This window comes from Microtus oregoni, unplaced genomic scaffold, assembly GCF_018167655.1.
Source record: "Microtus oregoni isolate MIOR12 unplaced genomic scaffold, Mior012 000041F_ref0000270, whole genome shotgun sequence".
Taxonomy (NCBI): Eukaryota; Metazoa; Chordata; class Mammalia; order Rodentia; family Cricetidae; genus Microtus; species Microtus oregoni.
In genome coordinates, this window is record NW_024543208.1 from 22,151,525 (window position 1) to 22,169,066 (window position 17,542).

Here is a 17,542-nt window from a genome sequence, read left to right on the forward strand (position 1 = left end):
GCCTTGTGGAGGAGGTGTGTCCCTGGAAGGAGGCTTTGAGATTTCAAAAGATTCATGCCAACCACAGTTTGCTCTTTGCCTCCTGTTGGGGATCAAGATGTGAGCTCTTGGTTCAAGCCTCCTATTGCCATGCCTTTACTCTGCCATCATTAGATTCTAACCCTCTGGAATGCCAAGGACAATTAAACTTTTTTTTACTTGATAAGCTGTCTTATCTCAGCAACAAAAAATGTATAAATGTGATTGTGGATAATGCATATTATTACAGCTTAGATATTAAATGGAGCATTACACAAGGTAGAATAAAAATAAAGTTGTTTTGGCTGGAAGCTCTGGAGACTTCTCTTTGACCACTTGCCAATTAAGTAACATTTTCCCAGTGAAATTGGAGTATACTTAAAATGGAATGCATGTGTCTTCTATCCTATTTGATCACCATTTCCATGAGGTCAAAATTCAAATATTTCCAATCATGGCTATTAGACACAGATTTTGCTTCAGGTCATATAAATATATCTCCTTTTGCCAATCATGGATATCAATTTTTTTCCTTAACTCACGTAAATTAGAAGCTTAAATTCAGATCAATGATAATAATATACATAAAATTAAATTCATTCACTAAAGCAGTGGTTCTCAACTGTGGGTCATGATCCCTTTGGGAGTCGTAAATTATATATCTTTCATATTAAATATTAAATTATGATTCCAAACATTAGAAAAATTACAATTATGAATTAGCAACAAATTAATTTTATAGCTTTGGGTCATCACTACATGAGGAACTGTTTTAAAGGATCATAGCATTAAAAAGGTCTAATCTAAAGTCTTTGGAACATTAAAAATTTAGATAGTCAAAACATCTAGATGAGAATTAGTTCTTTAAAAATTAAATTTTAAAATAAATTTAAATATCTTAAGTGAGTATCCAATGCATAATTGTTCTGAAAATTATATTTTTTCATTGTATAAATATATAAGAACTAAAATCTATATTATATACATACCTATAGCCTATTAAAGGTGTGAGATTATTTGCAATGGTGATATTTTTCACCTCATTCTATATGTGGATATGTGGTGTGCATGCATGTATATGCACATTTGCATTTGTCTAAGCATACATGTGTGTGTACAAATGCAAACACATGCATATAGAGACTAGAGGTCAACACCCTGTATCTTCTTCAATAACTCTCCATTTTATTTCCTGAACAGAAGTCTCTCTCGCTAACCCAGAGCATGCTCATTTGACTAGTCTAGCTAGCCGAATTGCCCCATTGATTCCATTTCTACTTCCCAAGTTCTGGGATTACAGGCTGGTTGCCATAGCCAGTTTCTAAATAAGTACTAGGAATCTGAACTCTAGTTTCTCAGCAATAACTTTATCCACTAAGTCATCTCCCACACCCCCTCTTCTCTTTTTCATCCTTCCCCCTCCTTGGTTGCTGGCAGGGCCCTCATAGAAGCTCTTCTAGTTCTAAGGGCTTCGCTTTACATTCTCCAAGCATTCAGAAGTCATATGATGAGACTTTTTCAGTTTGTTAGCTGACATTGGGCTTTGAAATAAGGCCTGAGGGAGCCACTTTGCAGCTACATACACAGGGTGTTAACACAGACCAGCTGGGACATCTATTTTGACCAAGCAAGGGGGGCATTTTACTTACTTTCCTCAATTGCCACTAGAAGAGTTTGATATCATATTAATTTGGCAAAGGTGAGCATCACATCACAATAAATGTCCTACTGATGTGTGCTGTGTGTTTGTGTATGTGTGCCCATGTGTGTGTGTGCACTTATGTATGCAGATGTGTGTATGTATTTGCATGTGTGTGTATTTGAGGCCAAAGGTCAATGACAGATGTCTTCTTCAGTTGTCATATACTTTATTTTATGAGTGAGTTTCTCAGTGAATCTGGAATTTCCTGGTTTGCCCAGGCAGTCTGGCTGGCAGGCTCTCACAATACAACTGTCTCTGTTTCCCCAGCACTGCGGTTACAGGCATGTGTCCTTGCACTCACACGTTTTCTGATGTGAGTTCTTGGTCTTGAACTCAGATCGTCATGCTTGCTTGACAAGGACTCTAGTGGCCAAGTCATCCTCCACCATGATTTATGCTTTTTTATGATTAATAAAAAAAAAGAATTTTATTAAGATTCTGTGAAAACACTAGATGAAATCATTTTTCATTAGGCAATGGAAGAATGGGTTCTCTGAATTGTAAAGCAAAGAAAATGAAAAGCCAGAGCCTGGTGTGATTCCTCACAGGTGCATGCTAAGCACTTCTCTGTATTTCCCAGAGCTGGGCAACAAATCTGTTTTTATGCTTTGTTATTCATGCAAAGAAATGAAATTCATAATGTCTACTTAATGTAAATAAAGTGATTGCCTCAGAAAAGCAAGTTATTCGCATGGCGAGTCAAGAAAGCAAATTTCCTTTGTCCTTCGTCAAGAACTCACTGTAACATTAAAATTGCATTCTCAGCAGGAACTTTACAAGTCACAAGGAAGAGCTTCGCTGGACAGTCCTATATAAAACCCTTCCGTGTAAGTCAATAGCATGACTTGATAAGAAAAACTCTATAGGGAGACACACAAAATGGCTTGTTTTAAACACAACAGTTAATTGTCCATGACTGCTCCTGGTAGACCAATGTCACTGTCTGTGACATTGTTGAGAGCATACACTTGGTCACCTCTCAGTCACCAGTGAGAGATTACTTGCTAGCTCAAGTCATTGAAGGATGCTTGGCAGGTCTCCCTGGGACCTATAACTCTATCCTGGGCCCTGCACACATCACAAAAGTTGTGACTTAAGCATTAAGCCAGTGCAGACAGACCAGGGGCTTCATTATTATTCCAAGCCTCCACTTAAAATATAGCTGCTCGCTATGGGATTTAAAATAAGAAAATAGAGACAAATTAATTAAGAGAAAGGAAACATCAATTAAAGGCTTTACTGTCAACAATTTACTGGTCAGTGTATGAAGTTAACTAGCAAACAAATAGCTTATTACTGATTTCATCGACTTTCGTGACTCTCCCACCAAGCCAACACTGACTCCTTCAGTTTACTTTCTATACAAATAGGCAACATTAGAATTCTCCCAGAGAACAGGATAGAAAATTGTTCATAATGAATTAAGATTTGGAATTGAAAACACAAACAGTAGTGTGCTCGAACAACGTGAGATTATCCAGTGCAAACAATGGATCAATTCTCGGCTGAGTAAGAAGATAACTAAATCTCCAATGCCCATGGCTCTTGAAAGGCAGTGATTACAGTTTTTAATGCATCAACTTGCCAGTGTCTTAGAGAAGGAAACAACTCAGCCTTGACACCGAGAGTACCCCATCTGCACACACACAAATGCCTGAAAGTGACTTAGCAGTCAATTGGAGTAGGTCTCAACTGCCTGGAAAGATATACAACATTCAGCTATTAATGTTAATTTTTAATTATAGACATGAAAAGTGGATATTAAAGATTCATTGAGTTTATCTGTTATACTGATAGAGAACAGTGCCAAGTGACAGCTCTCAGGATATAAACCACTGAAATGCAGGGACTAAATCTCTGTAAACATCCAAAACCATGTCAACAAACAATGAAGCTTTTGCCAATGAAGATGATAAGGACTCAGGATTCCTGGTAGAAAGAGCCAATTTAAACCTATTATCTCAAAAACAACTTAGGAGTTTCTTCAACCAAATTTCAGAGAAGACATTGGCAAAATAGGACTTCAGGTTAGCTCCAGAGCCTGAGGTGGAAACGTGAATTCTCACCTCCAAGCCTTTTGTTCTTATTCTCTGTTATACTAACTTCATCTTCTCAACATGAAACCCATTCCTTTTGTGCAGCAATGTCTTAGTTATGTTTTAGTTGCTGTGAAGACACACTATGATCATGGCAACTCTTAAAGAAGGCAAACATTTAATTGGGGTGGCTCGCTTACAGTTTCAGAGATTCAGTTAATTATCATCATGACAGGGAGCATGGCAGCACACAGGCAGATGTGGCACTGGAGCTGAGAGCACTACATCATGCAGGCAACAGGAAGTTAACTGACAGTGGCATTGAGGGAAGCATGAGCAAAAGAGACCTCAGAGTTCATGCCCATAGTGACACACTTCCTCCAACAAGACCACACCTACTCCCTAATGACATACCTAATAGTGCCACTCTTTGGGAATCATTTTCTTTCAAACCACCAGATTCCACTCCCTGACCCCCAAAAGCTTATAGCCATATCAAAATGAAAAAAATGCATTCTGTCCAACTTCAGTAATAGTCTAGAAGTTATTTCAATGTCCAGAGTCTCTTCTGAGACACATGGCAATCTCTAACTCTAATTCCCCTGTAAAAAATCAAAATCGAAAAGTAGATCACATATTCCAACATATAATGAAACAAAATACATATTACCATTCCAAAACACAGAGAAGGGAATATAGTGAGGAAGTACTGGACAAAATCAAGAAAGAAAACCATCTGGGCAAACTCCAAACGTTGTATCTCCATGTGTGATATCAAAACACTCCAAGTCTCCAGCAATTCCATTGAGGTTTGACTGCAGCATATTTTTTTTTTATCTCTTGGGACGGTTCCACTTCCTGTAAGCAGCTCTCCTTGGCAGGTATCCCATGACTCTGCAGTCTCTGCCATCTTGGATTCTCCACAGCAATTCAGGTTTCAACTTCACAGCTTCACACAATGACCTCTCTTCTAGACCTCAATTCAAGGACATCCCTGACACATGCCTGGCTTCAGTAGCTTTATTCCATAACTCCTTTATTCTATCCTTAACTCTAAAACCAAAACCACGTGGCAGAATCTGCCAAGTTCTGCTGCTTAGTGGGGCTGGAACATGACCCCCTTGTTGAACTACATCTTCACCAGTTTTCTGTTTTCCTTTACTGCCTAAACTTGGTTGTCCTTTAACTTGCTCTTTCCACCAGGCGGGTCTCAAACTCAGAGATCTATGCACCTCTGCCTTCCCAGTACTGGAATTAAAGCTGTACCTCACCACAAGGTGGCTCTACACTTTTCTTTAGTTCCTCTCCACAAGTTGGAAATTTAGCTGGGTGTGTTTGCCCTGAGGTCACCAGTCAGTCCCTTTATTCCATTTTCTAAACTGTGTACCTCCATGAACACAGAATTTAGCTTTATTCTATTTCTTGGTGCTATTTGTCTGCTCAGTTTTTTCATTTTGTGATTTACTCTGCTCAGTTTGCTCCTTTTCATTATAAATCTTCATTATCGCTATCACTTAAAAACACTCGACAGTCTATGCTAGGCTGCTTCAATATTTCTTCTGCCAACAGAATTAACCCAAAACTCTTCACTTTAGCCTCAGGAAGACTCTTAGGACAAGGGCAAAAGGCAGGCATTTCCTTTACCAAAATATCACAAGAACCATCTCTAGGCAACATACTAAAATTCTTCTCCTCTGAAACATCTTGACTCAGCTCCCCACAATTTATCAAATCACATTTAACACCACTGTTTTCCATGTTCCTACTAGGATGACCCATTAATCAATACTTAATACAGTCACCTGCTTTTCTAATCTACAGCCCTTCCACAGTCCCAAGGTCCATATGACTCCAAACAAAATCATGGTCAGGCCTAGCACAGCAATACCCCAATCCCTGATACCAACTTCTGTCTTAGTTAGGTTCTTATTGCTGTGAAGAGACATCATGGCCATGGCAATTCTTATAAAGAAACCATTTAATTGGGGAAGTTCAATTACAGTTTCAAAGGCTCAGTCCATTACCATCATAATGGGGAGCAGATGGCATGCAGACAGACACAGTGCTGGAGCTAAGAGTGCTATATCGTGCCAGGCAGTGTAGTGGTAGTGCATGCCTTTTATCCCAACACTCAGGAGGCAGAAGCAAGTGAATTTCTGTGTGTTCAAGACCAGCCTGATCTACAGAGCTAGTTGCAGGATAGCTGGGGTTGTTACACAGAGAAACCCTGTCCCAAATAAACAAACAAAATAATTGCTTCATCTTGTAGGCAACAGGGAGTTGATTCAGTCACACTGAGGGAAGCTTGGGCAAAAGAACCGCAAACCATAGTATCACTCCTTTTGGGACTATTTTCTTTCAAACCACCACAAACAGAAAATACAAATTCAGTAGCATCATTTTAATCTTTGCAGACTGTCTTCACAAACTACTTAAAACTATTATAAGAAAAACTCACATTGATATACAGTCACATGTTCATGAAAATCAGATTTTGCACTAGAAGAGTAAGTATAAGTAAATGGTGGTTATTTATTTTTAAAAAGATACTAAATAATGATGAGTTCCTACAATTGAAACCTCTTCAGGAAGCATGCCACAGAATTGGCAAACAAGTCCAAAATATTAGAGAATTTTGTTACAATAATTGTTATTATATAATTAAGCCAAAGTGGAATTAGTGAAGAACCACTAATAACTATTATGATGAGTGAGAAATGCAGCTTGGGTATTAAGGAGATTGACTTAATATTTTTTATAAAACCATGTGGTACATGTTATGGCAGATATCCTCAAAGATAAGGATGTCAACCATATGAACCAGGAGGTAAACATGGTCCACAGACATCATGGAAGACACTGAAAGCTTGGTCTGTGTTCACAACACCCAGTTTAGTATAAAATGTAGGTGTATTTCATGTTCTCATATGCTAATGTCCACTTTCCTAAAAGTCCTAAAAAATGCAGAAGTTCCTGTAGACTTGCAGTATAGCAGAGAACTGATTTAGTGGTCAACTTGAAAATAAGACTAACCAAAATTCATTCTGCTATGGATGACACACTACCGGAGGGTTCTTAAATTTTGGGGGATGCTAATCAAGCCCAGAGCTACACAGTGTCAAGCCAGTGGCTATATCACCGCCACTCCTGAAGATTTGAAAGATAAATATACAAGACTAAGCAAGAAAAGGACAGATGAAGAGAGGGATAAAAAAAAGAGCATGTTAATATAGCAGCACTTTGTTACAAAGATATGACTACTATATATCCATGGATTTCACTCATTACATAGTTGTTACTACAGATATATTTGTGAGGATACATATAACTTCTGAGCTTCCTTTTCCAAGAACTTACTGTGGGAACTGGAGAGATGGCTCAGTGGTGAAGAACATGAAGAGGTCCTGAGTTTCGTTTCCAATACAAATTTCCAGTAGCAAAAGGCTGCCTGTAATTCTAATTACAGGTGATCCGATGGCCTCTGGGACCTCTGCAGGCATCTACGCTCATCTATACATATACTCACTCACAGACACACACACACACACACACACACACACACACACACAATTAAAATAATTAAATGATTAAAATACTGTGTCTGTCCCCAACGGCAGAACCAAAGGAAATTTTGCGGTCCATCTGAGTGTGGAAACCATTGTACACAGCCCGTTTATGAAAGCGCTTCTCAGAGACATTAGAACAGCTGCAGAGTATAGCTAAGAAACCACTCATGAACCCTGAACAAAATCCACACATAAAAAAGAAACCTTATTTTACTCTCTGCCATGAAGAAATCACCGATTAAACAGAAATTGCTCCATAACACTAGATACGTGATCTCCTCACAATCATTAAGATCACAGGTTATCTTTTAATTCATTTGCTTATTTCTTTTATTCTTTGAGGTTATAATATAATTACATCATTGTCTCCTTTATTTCCTCCCTTAAAAATCCTCCTATATACTCCTCCTTTCTTTTGCTCAAATTCATGGCCTCTTTTTCATTGATTATTATTACATATATATTACATATATATATATATATGTATATATATATCCTAGAACAGGATGTGTTTAAAACATCCCAGCACTGTATGTCAGACATCAAAAGTCACACTAACATGAATTAACGGTAACAGAATCCAACATTACACAAGAAACAAAGTTATAAAATTTACTAAATAAAGTATAATTATGTCAAAAGAACATGGCGAAACTACAACTCCTTGTGGCCCAGCAGAAGCACCTAGGGATGCCACCTGCTAACAGGCAAGGATGATTTTTAGGACAGATGTGACTTGCATGAAACTGATGCTTCTAAGTTTCAGTAAAGGAAACATCTTTTAGCAATGAGTTGAAGAATATATTTCTGAAAACACATAGATATGGGAGATAAAAACACAAAAAAGAAAAGAAAACATACATTTAAATGCATAGTTGTGCCTCTGAGAGAGCAAGAGAAATCCACAGAGAAGAGTGGCAGGAAGACCAAGAAAGAGCCATGAATAGCCAATGAATATAAAAGTGTGACTGATCTTGAAGCTTTTCTCAAGCCCAGGAATGTCAAGACTCCAATCTGATAGCTGTGCAGGCATGGTGGCGAGGCTGTGGGGTAGCAGGAGAAAAGACCAAGGCATCAGCTCAGAATTGTGACTCAAGAAACGAAAAGTTAGGAGATGAAAAGGGAACTTGTCCATCTCAGACTGAGGCCTGAGAAAGAAAAGCATTACCCTTGAGGATGCAAAACCAGTTTTATCCTGAAACAGATTTGGATTTTTGAATTTATACTTCAGCAGATTTTAAGAAAACCCAAGCCAAGAAAAAAATATAAAGAAATCCCAGGAAGGATGTGCTTTAGAACATCGGTGAAAACAAATACAAACTTTTCTTGAGCTACTGACTTACATCAGGGGACTTACAGACTTTCCAGCAATTAAGAATACCTGAACAAATACCAACAAATCAAAATTGTAAAAACACATAAATTGTTTGTTAATTCTGCTTAGTCTGAGTCCTGTCAGTTGCTTTCATTATGCAGAAGTAGAAAGGGTCATCAGAATTTCAAACTCCATCAAGCCCGTAGAAATCAGGAAGGAAAGGAGAACAAAAAGGATGAAAAACTGTAGCAAAATCACACAGCCAAATACAAATGTGGCCATTACTAATATATAATAAGTGCATAAGCTATTTGTATATGGTTTAATTATAAATGATTGCAGTATAACAAATATATCAGTAATCACTATAAATGCAAATAGCTTACAACAATAACTTAAGTACATAATAAAACCACATTCAATGAATCTAGTTGCATCCAACACCAAAGAGTCAAAGGTAAAATATAATAGAGTGAAACTGATAGGGAGAAATGAGATAATAAAAAGATATCAACTTAGAAATACATGATACTACAGTTATAGGATCTAATAAGATCAGATTAAGTTGAAAAACAGTATGAGACACAGAAAAGATCACTAGCTAACAATTGACATTCTCGGATATAAAACTATCATAGTGTTAAATTTTAATGTTTCTCTCCTTAACTGGCAAATCACATCAATAAAACATCATTTGTAAACCTTGTACCTTGAAATAGGTAGGCATAGTGGTGCACTGTAATCCCAGCACTTGAGAAATACATATAAAAAAAAAAGAGGATCAGAAATTACCTTTGGCTATATTGAAAGTTCGAGATCAAATAGGCCTAATGAGACTAAAGAAAGAAACAAATAAATAAGTCCTTGCACTGGCAGCTAGAATTTTATAAGTATATGGTTATAAAACAGCCTGTATTAATTTCTAGGTCTGTGACAAAATATCTGAAAAAGGCAACTTGTGAGAGAAAATGTTGATTCTGGCTCAGATCATTAATATCCCTTAATATAAATGAACTTGGCTCATCTATAAAAGGACATAGGCTAACAAATTGAATACAAACGCAGAATCTATACTTCTGCAGAATACAAGAAACACACTTAACATGCAAAGACAGACATTACCTCAAAGTAAAGAGTGGGGAAGATAATTTTCCAATCAAATGGACCTAAGAAAAAAGCTGGTGTAGCTATCCTAATATCTAACAAAATATACTTCAAACTAAAATCAGAAGAGACAAAGAAGGCTATTTCATACTTGTCACGGGAAAAATCCATCAAGAGGAAATCTCAATACTGAACATTTATACCCCAAATACAAGGAAACTTTCATATGTAAAAGAAACACTTCTAGAGCTTAAATTATACCTTAAACTCTGCATACTAATAGTGGGAGACTTCAACACCCTACTATCACCACTGGACAGATATGCCAGACAGAAAATTAGCAGAAAAATGTTATGACTCAAATGGACTTAAGCGACATCTATTGAACATTCCATCCAAACATAAAAGAATATACCTTCTTCTCAGCATCTCATGGAATCTTTTCAAAAATTGACCACATACTAAGCAACAAAGCAAACCTCAGTAGATACAAAAAAAAATATGGAATAACCCCATGTATCTTACTGGATCACTGTGACTTAAAATTAGAATTCGACAGTAATAGTAATTCCAGAAGTCCCACAAACACATGGAAATTAAATAATGTTCTCCTGAATCATCAATGGGTCAAGGAAGAAATTAAAGACTTCCTAAAATTCAGTGAAAATGACCACACAACATATCCAAGCTAATGAGAACAATGAAAAAAGAATTAAGAGGAAAGTTCATACACTAAATGCCTACATAAAGAAGATGGAAAAATTTCACACTAGTGAGTTATCAGAACACCTGAAATCTCTAGAACAAAAAGAAGCAAACTCACCCAGGAGGACTAGACAGCAGGAAATAATCAAATTGGAAGCTGAAATTAAGAAAATATGAACAAAGAAAACAAGACAAAGACTCGATGATACAAAGAGTTGGTTCTTCAGAAAAATCAACAAAATAGACTGAAACAGTCATCAAAAGTCTTCCAATCAAAAGAAGCTCGGGTTTCAGTGCAAAATTCTACAAGATTTTCAAAGAAAAACTAATACCAATACTTCTCAAATTGTTCCACACAATTAAAACAGAAGGAACATGGATTGCCACGCTCTTTTTACGAGGCCACAGTTACCCAGATACTCAAACCACACAAAGACATTTCTAAGAAAGAGAATTACAGACCAATATCACTCATGAACATTGATGCAAAAATACTAAATAAAATACTGGCAAACTGAATCCATGAACACATCAGGAAGTCATCCAACATGACCAAGTGGGCTTCATCCCAGAGATACAGGGATGGTTCAGCATATGAAAATTCTATCCATGTAATCCACTATATAAACAAACTGAAAACAAAAACACAAGATCATCTCATTAGATGCTGAAAAAGCCTTTGGAAAAATACAACATCCCTTCATGATAAAGGTTTGGGAGAGAGCAGGAACACAACGAGCATACCTAAACATAATAAAGGCAATATACTGCAAGCCAACAGCCAATATCAAACTAAATGGAGAAAAAATCAAAGTGAGCCCATTGAAATCAGGAACAAGACAAGGTTGTCCACTCTCTCCATATCTGTTCAATATAGTTCTGAGGTTCTAACTAAAGCAATAAGACAACAAAAGGAGATCAATGGAATACAAATCGGAAAAGAAGTCAAACTCTCACTATTTGCTGATGATATGATAGTTTACATAAGCGACCCCCAAAATTCTATCAAGGAACTTCTACAACTCATAAACACCTTCATTAATGTAGCAGGATACAAGATTAACTCAAAAAAATAAGTAGCCCTCATTTACACATATGATAAATAGACTGAGAAAGAAATTAAATAAACATCACCCTTTATAATAGCCACAAATAGCATAAAATACCTTTAAGTAACTCTAACCAAACAAGTGAAAGATCTGTAATGATGACAAGCTATGTAGGAAGCAAGTGGAAAATGATAAACCTGAAGAAACTGAAAGGAATTTTTATTGAGCTAAAAACCAAAGGAATAAGAGGTTAAGTTGAAAGGATAAACAAAACTCAATGTAATCTTTGAAAAGATTATCAAATTATCTCCTGTAATATGAACCAAAAGAAAAACAGCAGTAGATGAATTACAACAATAAGAATAAAGTAGAATGTGCACTTGTAAATAAAGTAGAATGGTAAGCAGTCACAACAATTTCTCCCCTTTCTACTTTATCTCTTTTGCACAACATTATCACTGCAGCATCAGGGTTTCAATCTATCATGACTCGATCAGTTCTAATATAATTAAATATGCACGTGTCTTTTCTTTCCAGAAAAAAATCAAAGGGTTTACCACTTGCAGCTGGATTTGTTTCCAACTTCGGTTGCAGCAAAGCTAACCACCACTGTCTTTCTCATTAGACTCCTTTCCTCAGATCACTTTGCCACTATGTTTGCTTCTGTACATGTCATTGAAGTATTAATATTTTTGTTCTGATGGAGTGAAAAATCATAGGAATGTTTCTAAACTCCTATTTCATCATTTTTAAAATTAGTATATCTTTTAAAATGTTAATATTAACAATTTTATCATAACCAGAGAAATAAAAGTCCACCCCAATTCAAAACAATAATCCTATTCCAGTAAACGTTGAAGTCTGTAAATTTTTGGACCCTCTCGTGAAGGTCATTAAACATTATCAAATGAATCAGAATACACATCTCTTGGAATACCCAGGACCATGGAGGGGATTATATTGGTAACCACACATTATTGGTAGTGAGCTCCCAGATGACTAGTTTTATAGGACACCATTTACATTAAAAACTGAGTAGGGCCTTTGGGTGATGGTTCTTAGGGCTGACAACAGCACTGTGGGACTACACACCACAACAGAGAGAGTTGGTACAGTGTAATGTGCTAGAACATTTCAATCGCAAATTCTACAGGAGGTCAGATGCTGCATTCGTACAACCAACCTGGCCACGGGGAGACTATTGGGCTACTACAGCCATTTCTTTATTTGAAGCCAAGTGAATTCATTTTTGTTTTAATAAGTATGCTATTTTATTTTATCAAATAAAGTCTACTCTTTGATTCCTTAAAACAACTTCTGCAATATTTTGTAGGTGAGATTATGCATTTGCATAATTACTTCTTTGACGTTAAACTGCTATGGCTGCAAAATTAATTAAACTGATTTTCATTGAACCCTAACTGTTATGTGAAACAATGCCTTTCTTCTTACAAAAATATCCCCTTCCTGGAAATGTACTTTCTGGCTTTATTTCCTTTGCTAATTGATCCTGGTCATTTAATTCAATAACTTTTATAAAGTTAAAATTATAAAGATTTAATTGACTTTTGCTTAGCTTCCAATTACATCTAATTTGTTTCTATTCCAGTCTCATTAAATCCAATTACAGTTGGACTAATGGTAATTGCTCCCAATAGTTCGTTTATTTTAAAATAGGGACCCTGTTCCTTTCAAGTAATTTTTCAATGCGGTTAGGTGGACTCTCTTAATTATACTAGTACAAATGGCTTCCTACATGTATCAATAAATTTGGAGATAAAATTAAGACAATACCATGTAACACAGCAAAGTTAGCAAGATTCTGGTTACAGTTCAGCGACTGTGTATGTAGCTTGCCAGAATCCATCATTAATATCAATTGTAATTAGTAGACAATTACTTATTTGCAAATTTCATTACCTTATACATGGAAACATATAAATAAACACAGTTTGAAAAATGGGAGGGTAAGGAGTAATGCTCATAGTAGCATTTGTAAAATAGGATATTTTCTCAAAAAAAAAATGCTTCTTTCAGGTTGGAAGGATGGCTCAGCAGTTGAGAAGATAGTAATCACGTAGAGAACCCAGTTTCAGTTCGCAACTTCTTTGACAGGCAAAACACAACTATAACTTCAGATCCAGAGGCTCTACCACTCTCCACTGGTCTCCACAGGCACCAACATTCACATGCCCATTCCTCTAACACACACACACACACACACACACTTAAAAGTATAAATATAAGCAAGCAGTGCTTTCCTGGGGAAAAGTTACTTTTTTGTATTTTAGCTATGTATTTCCATTTTGATAGTAATTATTCACTTTAACAACAAAAATCACATATATAATAAAGGGTAGATCCAGGCAGTGGCACAGGCCCTTAATTCCAGCCCTCAAGAGGCAGATCTCTGTGAGTTTGAGGCTATTTTGTCTACAAAGCAAGCTCCGGGGCAGCCAGAGATGTTATACAAAGAAATTCTGTCTAAAAACACTAATAACAACAACAATGATAATAATAGCCAGGGTGGAAAAGTCTGAGCTTATCGTGTGACACTATTTCTAAAGAGATATAAGCAAAAGCCTATTTATTCCAGATGGGAAACCAATGACAGACCAAAGTAACAGTACTACTGAAATACAACCTCATGAATCAGTGAGTTAATTGGGGTTATGTTGAGAAGAAAGGCTGAGTCAAAGATTAGCTATATTGCTAAAGCCCACTCCAGCATGGATGACAACACACAAAACCTAGGACCTTGGAGCTCACTGTATGACTTGCAAGCAGGTCTACAAGTCTGAGACTCCTTTACTCTGTACTCCTTACTGCTTTTATATAACTTGAGGATGAAGGAGACTTGTAAATTTGGTGAATTTCAGAAACTTCCTGAGACTTCTGAGTTGTTTACTTCCTAAGTCATAAGGAACATTAAACATTTAGAAATAACTGTTGAAAACAAATAGGGTGTGGATGAATCATGTCTTGTTTCTTTACTGATTTCCTAGCCTATATCAGGAACTATGGGAAAGAATAAAGCACATTTTCCGAAATAAATATGACTTCAATCAGTGATTGATAAAATAAAACTCAGGGAACTTGTGACAAAAGTGGTATCCTTGTCTTGTTCCTAGTCTCAGTAGAAATTCTTTGGGTTTTGTCCACTTAACATGATGGTGGCATTGGTTTCTCATGTATAGCCTTCATTATATGGAGATATGCTTCCTCCAACCCTAATCTCACCAGGGTTTTCATCATGCAGGTACATTAGATTTCATAAAAGTCAACTAAAATGCTCATAAGATATACGACCTAAAGATCATTTATGTGGAGAATTGCATTTATTGAATTACATAGAGTGAACCATTCCTACATCCCTGGAATTAAGCCAACTTGGTCATAATGATTCCTTTGGATGTGTTTTTTAATTCGGTTTGCAAGTATTTATTGAAAACCTTTACCTTTGTGCTCATCAGGGAGTTTGCCCTACAATTTTCTTGTTGTCATTGTTGGATTTTTATCTGACTTGGAAATCAGAGTAATGCTGACTTATAAAAAGTTTGGAAGTATCCATTCCTTTTCTTTTTTATGGAATAGTTTTTAAAATGTTACTGTTAACTCTTTGATAGTCTGGTAGAATCTATATGGCCCAACACTTTATTTCATTAGGACATTTTTAATTTCTACTTCAACTGCATTACTTGTTTTAGATCAGTTTAAGCTATTATTAAATTGTACAAGTAACTTTGTTTGCTAATGTGGATAGTCCTTGTTCATCTGAACCTTTATATGGTTCAAAAGTGGAAATAAGTAAGTAATGACCCATTTTTTTGGTTTTACAGTTTAGTAGAATATAATTTTTTTAAAGCATATTCTCATGTGTCTCTGAGAATCTCTGAATTTCTAGGGTATCTGTGGTCATATCTCAAATGTATTTATTTGGATCTATTCTCTCTGTCTTTTGGTTAATTTGGTTAAAGCTTTGTCAATTTTATGTATCTTTTCAAATAATAAACTATTTGTTTCATCGATTCTTTCTATCCTTTGCATTTCTATCTCATTAATTTATACACTGATATTCATTATTTTTATCTACCTACCGCTTTAGGGTTGCACTTGGAATAAATGTCCTGTAAGACGCTCTAAGTTGTCAGATAACAAGTCCAGTGGCCAAGCATGAGAAGCTCCCCCTTGAGTTTTTTATGAAGCAAGTTTTAGAGACCTCCAAATACCAATGCCATAGCCATTGCTCTTTACTGCCTACCCAAATTTGATTGTAAGACCCCATTGTTAAAGCCAGCAGACATGTTAGTGACAGGACGTAGAGAAATAAAGTTCAATCTAACCTGTAAAATTCCTCCCTGTTGGTAAAGCAAAACCCTCCTCAGGCTTCGGTAGAGGAAAGTCTCTATCAGAAGTCTCACCCAGATGTGAATGCCGAAAGTTATAGCAATGGCCAGACGAGCAAGATATGCCATGAGTACAACAGCAGCATGAATGCTGTAGGAATAACCAACTACTTTCTGACTGGATCTGAGGCTTATACAAAGAAAAATAATTCATACCTGCCACTGAATGTATGACTAAGAACACATGACCAAAGAACTCCTAGGCTCTAAGGGAGAGCCTGCTACTATTGTGCTAAATAGAATAGCATCAAATTGCCTTCTAAACAAATATGTCTACACTCATAGATTAGTGGAACTCTAAGTCCTTAACAAGTGAGTTTCTTTCTGCAGTGGATGGGGATTAGTACAGATGTTCACACTAGTCAAGGCACAGAGAATAAGCATAGTACTTTGGAAAACTAAATCACAAATGGCATATCTATATCACATCCGTTCCACGTGCTCTCAGGGAACTTTGTGGAAGAGGAGACGGAAAGTGTCTAAGAGCCAGAGTGTGAGGAGAACGAGAGCAGGACCCTGTCCCCTGGTTATGACAAGATCACTGTATTCATGAACCCAGAACAACTCTACGTGCCTGCATCAGACCACACAAAATCAAGCCAGTCACCATTCCAGCATGGATAGGGAAGGAACACGTGAATTCTCACCCTAGATGAGGAGCAATTAACAGTTGATGACAGCTAGAGAGGGAGGATGAGCTTGCTTTGGGTGTGTGGCCCCAGCTAGGTCTCCCATGATCCAGGAGATGGTTCTGTGTCCACATGATTATTGTCCATATTATTAAACCCTAGCCAACAGCTTCTGAACTGGATCTCTAGGTTTTTGCGGTAAAAGGGAGTCTGTTGGAGCTAATCTCAGTGTTAGTGTTTGTGGGCTGTTTTGCAAGCAGTCTCTCTAAAAACCCATCATAATGGCCTTGATAAATAATTAAACCTAGTACTTGGCATCTGGAGGCTATTAAACTTTGTTAAATATTTCTGAAACTTATTCTACCAGTATATCAAGTGAAAATACTAATGACTTGAGAGATATAAAGCCATTTGTGGTCATCAGTACTCTGTTAGCTCAGAAGAGTGTAAGGCACTGACTGAAAACTGGATCATGTAAAATTGCCCTGATTTGCCGGGCGATGGTGGTGCACGCCTTTAATCCCAGCACTCGGGAGGCAGAGGCAGGCAGATCTCTGTGAGTTCGAGACCAGCCTGGTCTACAAGAGCTAGTTCCAGGACAGACTCCAAAGCCGCAGAGAAACCCTGTCTCGAAAAACCAAACAAACAAAAAAATTGCCCTGATTTTCTTCCCAATCCGAACCAAAATAATTGATCATTCCATTCATAAAAATTCTCTACTTTCAAACATTAAAGCACCTTCCCATAACTGCAGTTTCTATAATTGCATATTCCGGATATGTGCAATTATTAATTAAAGTTTCATTTGACTAAGCATTATGAGTAATAGGAGCCTTACAATCTGTTGCAACTCTTTTCCAACAAGTTTACCTTTCAATTTTGTTGGCTTTAATGCATTAATCAAAAATTTCAAGAAAAAACATATAATATAGCATTAACATATAGGATGTCCATAAATAATCAAAAACTTTAAAAGCCAGTCTAGTAATTTCTGGTACTGCAATAAAAAGAT